At 36.2% G+C, this 9,585-nt stretch overlaps 1 long non-coding RNA gene across 1 annotated transcript; it reads right to left on the bottom strand.

The window, feature by feature from the left end:
* Positions 1-3,797: 3,797 nt before the first annotated feature.
* LOC143713960 (uncharacterized) lies at positions 3,798-5,431 on the bottom strand. The gene is made up of 3 exons (XR_013195364.1): positions 5,305-5,431; positions 4,474-4,515; positions 3,798-3,843 (listed from the first exon to the last, which is right to left on the bottom strand). It is a non-coding gene; the product is annotated as an uncharacterized LOC143713960 (long non-coding RNA).
* Between the last annotated feature and the right edge of the window lie 4,154 nt (positions 5,432-9,585).

Here is a 9,585-nt window from a genome sequence, read left to right as displayed (position 1 = left end):
TTACATGACATTATAGTACAATGCTTGCACAAATAAATAATAATAAATGTGACTAAAGTCTAAAGTGGTGTAGAATGAGTAGTATAAAGGTAAAAGAGTAACAACACTCAAGAGCACGTAAATGTGAATTTGAAAACTTGTACATTAAATATTCATACTTGTACGTGAACATTTACACTCACAGCTCCAATGTGAAAACCTGTCAAATTAAAATCTGAAGTTGAATGTTGAAATTTGCACTCGCAGACAAAAGTCACAAACCTGTATTCTGAATTTGAAGCTGCAGACAAGTAGTCACAAATGTGTAAAATGCCATTCACAGAAATACGACACGCACATACTTGTAATATATATTTGCATTTAATCGCAGTACAACCTCAATTAGGCACTTGCAACTTCTCAAATCTGTCACTGCAATTTCAAATTTCGCGCCTTGAATTTTGCTACTCTTTTCGTGCAAGTTGCAAAACTAACTTGTGCACTTGCAACTCAGTGGCAGTAAGAGAGAAAGGGGGACGCTCTGAAAAGCTAAGATGACTTAATGCATTAGACTGATATTTAAAGAAATAAATGATATTATCAAACTCAGTAAACACCATACTAATAATGTAATCAACAGAAAAGCCGATGAGCACAGAATATGACTAAATATGACCAAATTTGTGTTCAGAGCAAATAAACCTGCTGCCTGTGTTTTATTAATAATTTATAACGAATCGTGTTTTATTTTTTATAACTGTTGGTCCATTAAGCCTCATTAAGCGTTTTCTATGGGAGGGAGAAAACACCCCCCCCCCCCCCCCCCTTCTCTCTCGCCGCCACTGAGTTGCGAAAAAAGAGTAGCAAAATTCAAGGCGCAAAGTTTGAAATTGAAATTGCAGTGACAGATTTGAGAAGTTGCAAGTGCCTAATTGAGGTTGTACTGCGATTAAATGCAAATATATATTGCAAGTTTGTGCGTGTCGTATTTCTGTGAATGGCATTTTACACATTTGTGACTACTTGTCTGCAGCTTCGATTTCAAAATACAGGTTTGTGACTTTTGTCTGTGAGTGCAAATTTCAACATTCAACTTCAGATTTTAATTTGACAGGTTTTCACATTGGAGCTGTGAGTGTAAATGTGCACGTACAAGTATGAATATTTATTGTACAAGTTCTCAAATTCACATCTACGTGCTCTAGAGTGTTGATACTCTTTTACCTTCATAGAGTAGTGAGTGAATGAATGAGAGAGTGGTGATTAAGTAAAGTGAAAGGCATCTATATATAATACTTACGAGCCATAATAGCATTGGTTGGTTATGATGTTTTTGGTATCTCTTCCACCAATGAAGGCCAGCATTCCCACCTGTGGAAACAAGAGACTAAATTAGTGAGAAGTAAAAGATTGATAAATGATAGAGAGGTATGGGCAACATATTCATAGACAGTATATTTTGATTTACAGGATAACAAAAGTAGATATCCATAAATCTCTCTGTAATTATTTCTCCATCTAATATGTGAACACAATGAAAAAATAATTTTGAACCTAATGAGAGAAAATGTTTTTGCCTGCCGTGTCTAGATCGCCTTAAGAGGATTTAGCATTTCAAATGTATGCATTAAATTATTAGTAGTATGACTGTATTATTATTATTGTTGTTGTTATTATTATTATTAGGGAAGGCCTACTTTTATTGTTAAATTGATAGGCTATTATTATTATTAATATGCCACGCAATAATTTAACTGCGCATCACCGCATAGACACGCTGGGAGGATAATAATATTATATAGGAGCTTGCTTGGGCTGAAAATTATCTAAAAACATTTAACGTTAGATCGATTATACAATGAATTATAGGCCTGTAATTAAAGTTATTAACAGCCTATAAATAGTATGTCCGAACACTGCAATAATCAGTCATCAATGGAAATTAAAAACCGCTTTAGGCTATTTCACAAACAGCTTGTTTAACAAATTAATAAAAGAGGCACATCGCAGTGGCTTAGAAGACGTGGGTAACGTTAATATGGTTTATCCATTTTGCAACACGGACTGGAGGTAAGCAACAGTAATTTGCAGGTAGTTTGATAGCTATCATATCGACATATCACATATATGTCGCACTCTACAGCCGGTATAATACAGTGAGAATTGATATGATACTGACGTCGAACTAGTTTAATGTATTTGGACGTGGGAAGTCATTAATTTGTTATTGTTGCAGTTGCTAGCAGCGGTCACCGCTGGTAACGTTAGTTGGTAGGCTAACGTTATACGATTTTGCAGATAACACACAATGGACACGATATTCAGCAATTTTGGAGAATAATAAGCAAATATCACCCATTCAGCCTTAAAGCATATGTTCACAATAGTTGTGGATGTTTAAAATAACCTATACTACCAGCTAACCGCCTGCTACTACCCAGCTTATCTGACACGTCTCAGGTTGTAAGAATGTCAGTGTAAACGTTTGTAAACTTTCATTTTTAATATAATTATGTAACAGACTAATATGACATCAACACCAGTTTACTTTTATAATGTACTTACTAAATTATACGTGTATAATGCACTTACCAATTAGCAGAGACGGTGCAGCCTGCACTCTTCCACTCTTGTCAGCGGGTTTATGTGGGGTGGCGCCCGCGCGTCCGGTCTGCGCAGCTCGCCAACTACAGCTCGCTGCATCCTGCGGTGGATATCCAACCCGGCCCACATCCAAGTGTGACGTCAGAAGCCACGCCCATCCAAGCGTGACGTCGGAAGCCACGCCCATCCAAGTGTGACGTCGGAGGCCAAGTGATTCGATTTGTTGTACACATGCGCAACATAGCGCTGCTTCCTGTCGGAAATATTTTTACGGTTATCATAGTTATTGGTTTATAATAAAGATGAGGTTATTTGTGTAGAGGTGTGACGCTACAGATTGTTGGTGCAGTTAAATTGTGACGCTTTTTCAGGCTTGGAATAGTATAATATACATATAAGGGAGCCTCTATACTAAAACTAAAACGAATTTTTGTCACTTTCTTAGTGATCCAAACTGCACTTATAGTTACCCCTTCCAAATAATAAAAAAATAAATGTAAACTTTTCGTTCGACATTGACAACTTTTCGACATTTCTTTATAGAAATATTGCTTTTTTACAACCAAAGAATTCACTTAATGCCTGTTACAGCAAATGACTTTGAAATCAAATATAGAACAGCAGAATGGAATTTATGTAAACCTTAAATTAAAGAACCAATATGGTGAGACTCAAAAAATTAGAATATCATGCAAAAATTAATTTATTTCAGTAATTCAACTAAAAGCTAATACTAATAGACTCATTACATCCAAAGTGAGATATTTCAAGCCTTTATGCGTTATAAATTTGATGATTATGGCTTACAGCTATGTTGAATTACTGAAATAAATGAAGTTTTGCACAAACATATAATCTCAGGAGTATTTCTATAAAATGTTTTTTTTTATTCGAAATGCATGAGGCATTTTGAAAATTTCAAATTACACAAAAACAAATTAAAAATGTATATCAATCTTTAAACAACTGAAAAAGTGGAGTGAATCTTACTTTCTTGAATTATGCTGTATATTGATTAACCTCCTTAAGTTGAACTAATTTGCTCATTATCAGGTAAAATAACAATGGAATCAGCGTGCAGTCACTAAATGATATGGCCAAATATCAGAAGGCAAAACTCCAGAATGATTAAAGCATGAATTTATTTATATATAAACATGTATTTATTTATATTATATGAAAGAACAAAATTATTTGTGCTAGAACAAAATCACCAAAAAGATCCCCTTTCCTCCAGTTGCTGCAAGAATGGCTTCAACTCTGAGAGAGAGAGAGAGAGAGAGAGAGAGAGAGAGAGAGAGAGAGAGAGAGAGAGAGAGAGAGAGAGAGAGAGAGAGAGAGGGAGAGAGAGAGAGAAAATTTGTTAACATGCTGAACTGAAATATATATTTCTGATTTAACACTTAACACTTATTAAATGTTGGAGATGTAGAGAGAGAAAGTCAAATATTCATGTTACTGACTTATATGGTTCTCAAGATGAAGAGAAAATGAGAATTTCTCTTTAGTCCTAAAAGTGCAGCAGGGACATTCAAACCACCCATCCAGGCAGTATTGATCTGCATCAGGCTTGATCTGAAAATGTGTAGGATGCTGTAAAACATGACAATGACAATAATTATGTGATCTTCCCATTAATCTAGAATAGATAGAAGGATACATAGATAATTTGCCACGCATACACAGTTATCATGTATGTAGTGAAATTATTCAGTTGTTCAAACAAGTTACTTTGCATTTGCAAGGGTTGTAAGTGATAGGTGATCAGACCAAAACGTTTTAACCTAGCTATCGTTAAATTGTTAATTCCATTTCAGACAAACCTTTGGCTCGACAGTTAACAGTCCGCTAACTTGATTAGGATACAAACCAATGTTTATTTTTACTTACCGGCATGGCAAACAATCACTTGCTTTCAAAATTGTAGTACTCCTGAAAAGAAGTATAATATAGTTATGAAAGACTGCTGATGTGATGGCTGGCTTGCCATCACTGTATTTACTGTATTTACTATGAATCAATAATAAAACTTATTCATGTTACAACAGTTTATCATCACATTACATTATCTAAACATGTATAACTTCTTTGCATAGCAAAAAACTTTTTCAATATGCAGTATTTACAAGTGACATAGTGACATATTCACATATTCTTGATCTCATATTATTTACAAGTAGAATAAGATTTACAGGATGTAACGTCACACATAAGCACTGAAATAATAATTTTTTCATATTTACCCTTAATCCAAATAACAACATTAAATTGGTGATATAACAATGCAGTTAGTATAGTATAATAGTAATAGTATACTAAACAAAATTCTCAGTTAAGAATCTAACGTAGTTAACGTTACTGATAGGAAATTCACTAAGCCACATGTAACGTTAACACACAACTCAGTTAAGACATCGCAGGGGAGTTAAATGACCAAATATGTAAGTTGATGATAATTCTTAGCTCTAAAACAACATCATCAAAACTTATTGATTCGAATTACATCGATATTTTGACAAGTATTACATATGGCGGGCTTTCGCGCTGAGCAGGCATTCTAGTCAAGTGATCAACCGCACCAAACTATTATAAAAGTGATAAGAGCTGCTTTCAACAGGTAGCTAACACATCTCATTCTCATACAACGCATTCTTATATTATGTTGAACAGTGTTTATACTAAAACCGCAAGTGTGTTTCGTGCATTTTGTTTCGCAGTTACCTTCGTCTTCTCTCGATGCTTCTTCCAGTGTTTAATTGTTAACGTACGTTAATGAGAACGTGTCCAATTTGGGCATGGGCGTGGTGGCTTCTGACGTCACACTTGGATGTGGGCCGGGTTGGATATCCACCGCAGGATGCAGCGAGAGGTTTCTCCAGCTCGCGCGGCTCCGGTCCACAACCGCCAGGCGGACTCAATTCAGTTGTGGCGCGTATGGTCTGCGCAGCTCGCACGGATCCGGTCCAAACCCGCCAGGCGGACTCAATTCAGTCGTGGCGCGTATGGTCTGCCCCGGATCGGTGCCGCACCCGCCGGACGGACTGTCACAGTCGAAGCTACAGACAAGTCTGGTGCAGATCTGCATATTGAGTGCGACTGCTGCGCGAATCTACTGATTCGAAAACGGACCTGGCACAGATGTAAATGCTGTCTGGGTTGTTTCTATTTAGTTTTAGTTGTTCTTGTTGCTTTTCTGCAACATATGAATAAAAATGTATTAGTTTTTATGTTTTATTCATAGATATTTCTAGTTTGCGGGAGTCCCGCGAATCGTTTTATTCTCCCGTACCCGCACACACAGAGTGAGTGCATTACCGCTCGAGCCCGCCCTCGCACTCGGCCATCAAATCTAGTCCCGCGCCGCACTCTATTGCGTTGAGAGTGCACGTCTCTAGATCGGCGTCTCGCGCTCGCGCCATCCACTCAAAACGTAACGTTAGCCTACTACTCTTTGGCCGGCGCGCAAGCCCAAACAAAAGTACGTGCGGCGTGCCTGTTGTTTTGTTTCCGGTCTAGCTATCCGGTGTGATGTTGTAGTTTTTCTAACGTTACTAGTTGTTGCAACAGCATTTGAAAAAAATACAAAGTTTGCTTGGCCAAAAAGAGCGTTAATCTCGCGATAAAAAAATTGACGCCGTTAAAATGTGTTTGCGTTAACGCCGTTAATAACGCGTTTAACGCACAGCACTAATATATATATTAGGGCTGTCAATCGATCACATTTTTTTATCTAATTAATTACATACTCTGTAATTAATTAATCTAAATTAATCGCATACACAATCTTACAATGTTACATGGTACAATTTCTGGTAAGCTACGTTTTTATTATTATTGCTTGACACAAATTTCACGATTTCAATTTAATTTAATTATTGTGATTTGATGCAATATTGACTCATTTGGATAAATATTAGGTACACACGATAGGCATTCATTTTTCTCAAGAAAAAAAAATCTCACCCAATGCTGTAAAAATACAGAGAGCTATATCAGCTGGTAGTATTTAAGGTTAAAAATAGCTCAAATTAAATATAATGCGTGTTTATTACAAATAACAACTTTGATATAAGTAAAAATATAATACATACGTAATTTACTAGTAGGCTACATACATTTTGAAAAATACTCTCTATAGCTCTTTTTTTATAGCCAACTATAACATGCTATATGGTCATGAAATGGCTTTCCTGAGGTAACTTAGGGCTAAATGTTATGTGACATAATTGTTCTCCAGCTGTTTTATTGACCTCTTTTCGCGGTTGAAAAACACTGATTGGTCGAGGAATATACATTTCGGTAAGTTTTAGGCTGCCCTACTGTATCTTTCAACATTGGTCATTCGTGTTTATTTACTATTAGAGATGATCGGTTCATGTGCCGCTATAGGGATCTGTCATATCACATTTACAAGCGCCAAAACGGTATTGTTTGATTTTCGTAATAAAATTAACAGAATCTGAGAGCTGAGATTTTTTTAATATCATAAGTAACGTGCTCTGTCTTGTCTGTTTCCGTGTCCTCTCTTTGGTGCACGATTTTTCTGTGCGTGAGAAAATGGTTGTGTGACGTGAGAGCGCGTGAAAAGTTACACCACACACACACACACACACAAGCGCGCTTTCTCTCAGACACACTCACTAGCGCACACACTCCTGGATGCTTTGCATTGATGTGGTACTTTAGAGTTTGACGAACTCCGTTTGTTATAAGTAGGCTATAAATGTTCCAAACAATGATCCAAGCAGCGCGTTCTTGTCTCCGTCCTTCTTTTTACACGAATGCTAGAACGGCTCCGCAAAGGTCAAAACGGAATGGATTAATCTGCGTATATATAAAAATATAAAAATATATATTTTATAAAAAAATATATATTAAAAAAAAAAAAAGAGAGAGATTTACAAAATGCTAAAATGCCATTACTTTACATCTATATTAGAATTAGAAAATTACCCTGTGTCTTCAAGTAGCAGTACACACCACCATTTCCATATTCTTGACATATTGAGCCTTGAAAAATCGTTAAAAATTATGTTTTTATACTGGCTTGCAAAACAAATGTGTTGATCAAATATCTGAAGACTGACCTCAGAAAAGTCAAAAGCCACCCCCAGAGAAATGTACAGGCCATACTGAAATTCAAAGGCTACTTGTTTAGACCTTTTTTTATTTGGTTTCTAAATGAAACTGATGTTACTGTCATATAAAAACTCACCATGAGCACAAAGACTCCACAATTATTGGAGGAATGCTACATCGGTATCTCCTAGATAAGGTTTCCAAGCAAATAAAGAAATAGAAAAAGGAAAAAAGCAACTAAGCAAGAAAGCAATTAATTGAATTGTGTGCTAGAAGAATAAGTGATGATTCAAAAACTTACTGGAAGATCCTTACAGGAGAACTCAGTCCAATGGCCAGGAATGACAGTCTGAGCAACCCTCGTATTAAGTGATTTTTTTTATCTGTGTCATCACAATGAGGTGCAAAAGACACCGTTTTGATCACTTGTAGAGCGGTGTCATCACTTTGAGCAGGAAAACGCACTGACTAGATCATTTTTGGAGCTGTGTCACTACTCTTAGAAGACAAAGGCACTGTCTGTTTGACTACTTTGCACAATTTATGTGTTTTATAAAATCAGATTTATTTATTATTGTGGACATGGTGACGTGACGTAAGTGAATAGTGAAGCTCATGGAAGTGTCGGTCCTCCTTGCTTCTGTGTTACTTCTCGAATAACAAATGCACAAATGGTAGCCTACTACATGCTTGTGCAAAAGTTTGCAAGTACATTGCGTGAAACTCACCAAAGATTAGGGCTGTGTACATGTCTCAGTAAAACATTTACATCAAGTGAATGATTCCAAGGAAAAAAAGAAGAAAATAATTATTTCAAAATCTTTAGCTGTTGAGAACTGTCTGTCTGCAAAAACGTGTTTCGCGCTGAAAAGTGTAACGTTAGACAAGAATATCCGTCTCTGCCTCGTTTTTCAAAAACAACCTCTTTGACATTTTAATACTATGTACATGTGAATCTCACAAAAACACAGGAACCACTACATTTTAATTACTATAATGGATATGGATATTTCGAGTAGTTTCGTAATTATTCTCCATCTTATGTGCATGATATAATGCGAATAACATTAATGCATCTGTTACTGAATTACTGAATCGCCAGAAGTGGAAAATCTCACCTGTTTCTGTACCTTCGTATGGTTCATTTGAATCCATTGCTCTACAGCTGAACGGTCCTATTCCAACTATATTGGCAACTATCTATCGTCCTCCCAAGCCAAAAACTGATTTTATAAATGAACTTGCTGCCTTTCTTACATTTATTTGTTCACTTTCTCCTAATGTTATACTGTTGGGTGATTTTAATATACATATGGACAATGCCACTAATGGATCTACAAGGGAATTTTCATCGTGTCTTGACAGTTTTGGATTGGAGCAATATATACATTTTCCTACTCATTCCAAAGGGCATGTTTTGGACTTGGTATGCTGTTCTGGTGTCATTCCTTATGGTTGTGATGCGGCTGAACTCCCTATTTCTGATCATATGTTAATTTCTTTTAACGTCAACTTAACATTGTCTAAAATGAAACTTCCACGTGTAATTTCATTTAGAAATATTAAGGATATTAACTTAAACATTCACTCCACTAAAATTGAATGCCTTCCTGGTATAAATTGTTTTTCAAATTCCGAGGAACTGGTCTCTAATTATAATGATGGCCTACAGAACATTTTAAATTTATTGGCTCCACTAAAAACACGGACAGTTTATTTCACCTACTCTGCCCCATGGTTTACGTCAGAATTACGTCAGCTCAAGGTAAAAGGTCGTCGCCTATTCCGACCCTCTTGGTAAAAGTCTGCTCATTCTCTCTTTCAGCCAAAATAACAAATATTATACACTCTTCTCTCATTTCTGGTATTGTCCCTTCATCTTTAAAATCAGCTGCAATTACTCCTATACTTAAGAAACCTGGT

This window comes from Siphateles boraxobius, unplaced genomic scaffold (genome assembly GCF_051911475.1).
Source record: "Siphateles boraxobius isolate OS27281-9 unplaced genomic scaffold, OSU_SipBor_1 12, whole genome shotgun sequence".
NCBI lineage: Eukaryota > Metazoa > Chordata > Actinopteri > Cypriniformes > Leuciscidae > Siphateles > Siphateles boraxobius.
Note: the sequence above shows the minus strand (reverse complement) of the source record. Positions and strands in the feature narration are given on the sequence as shown.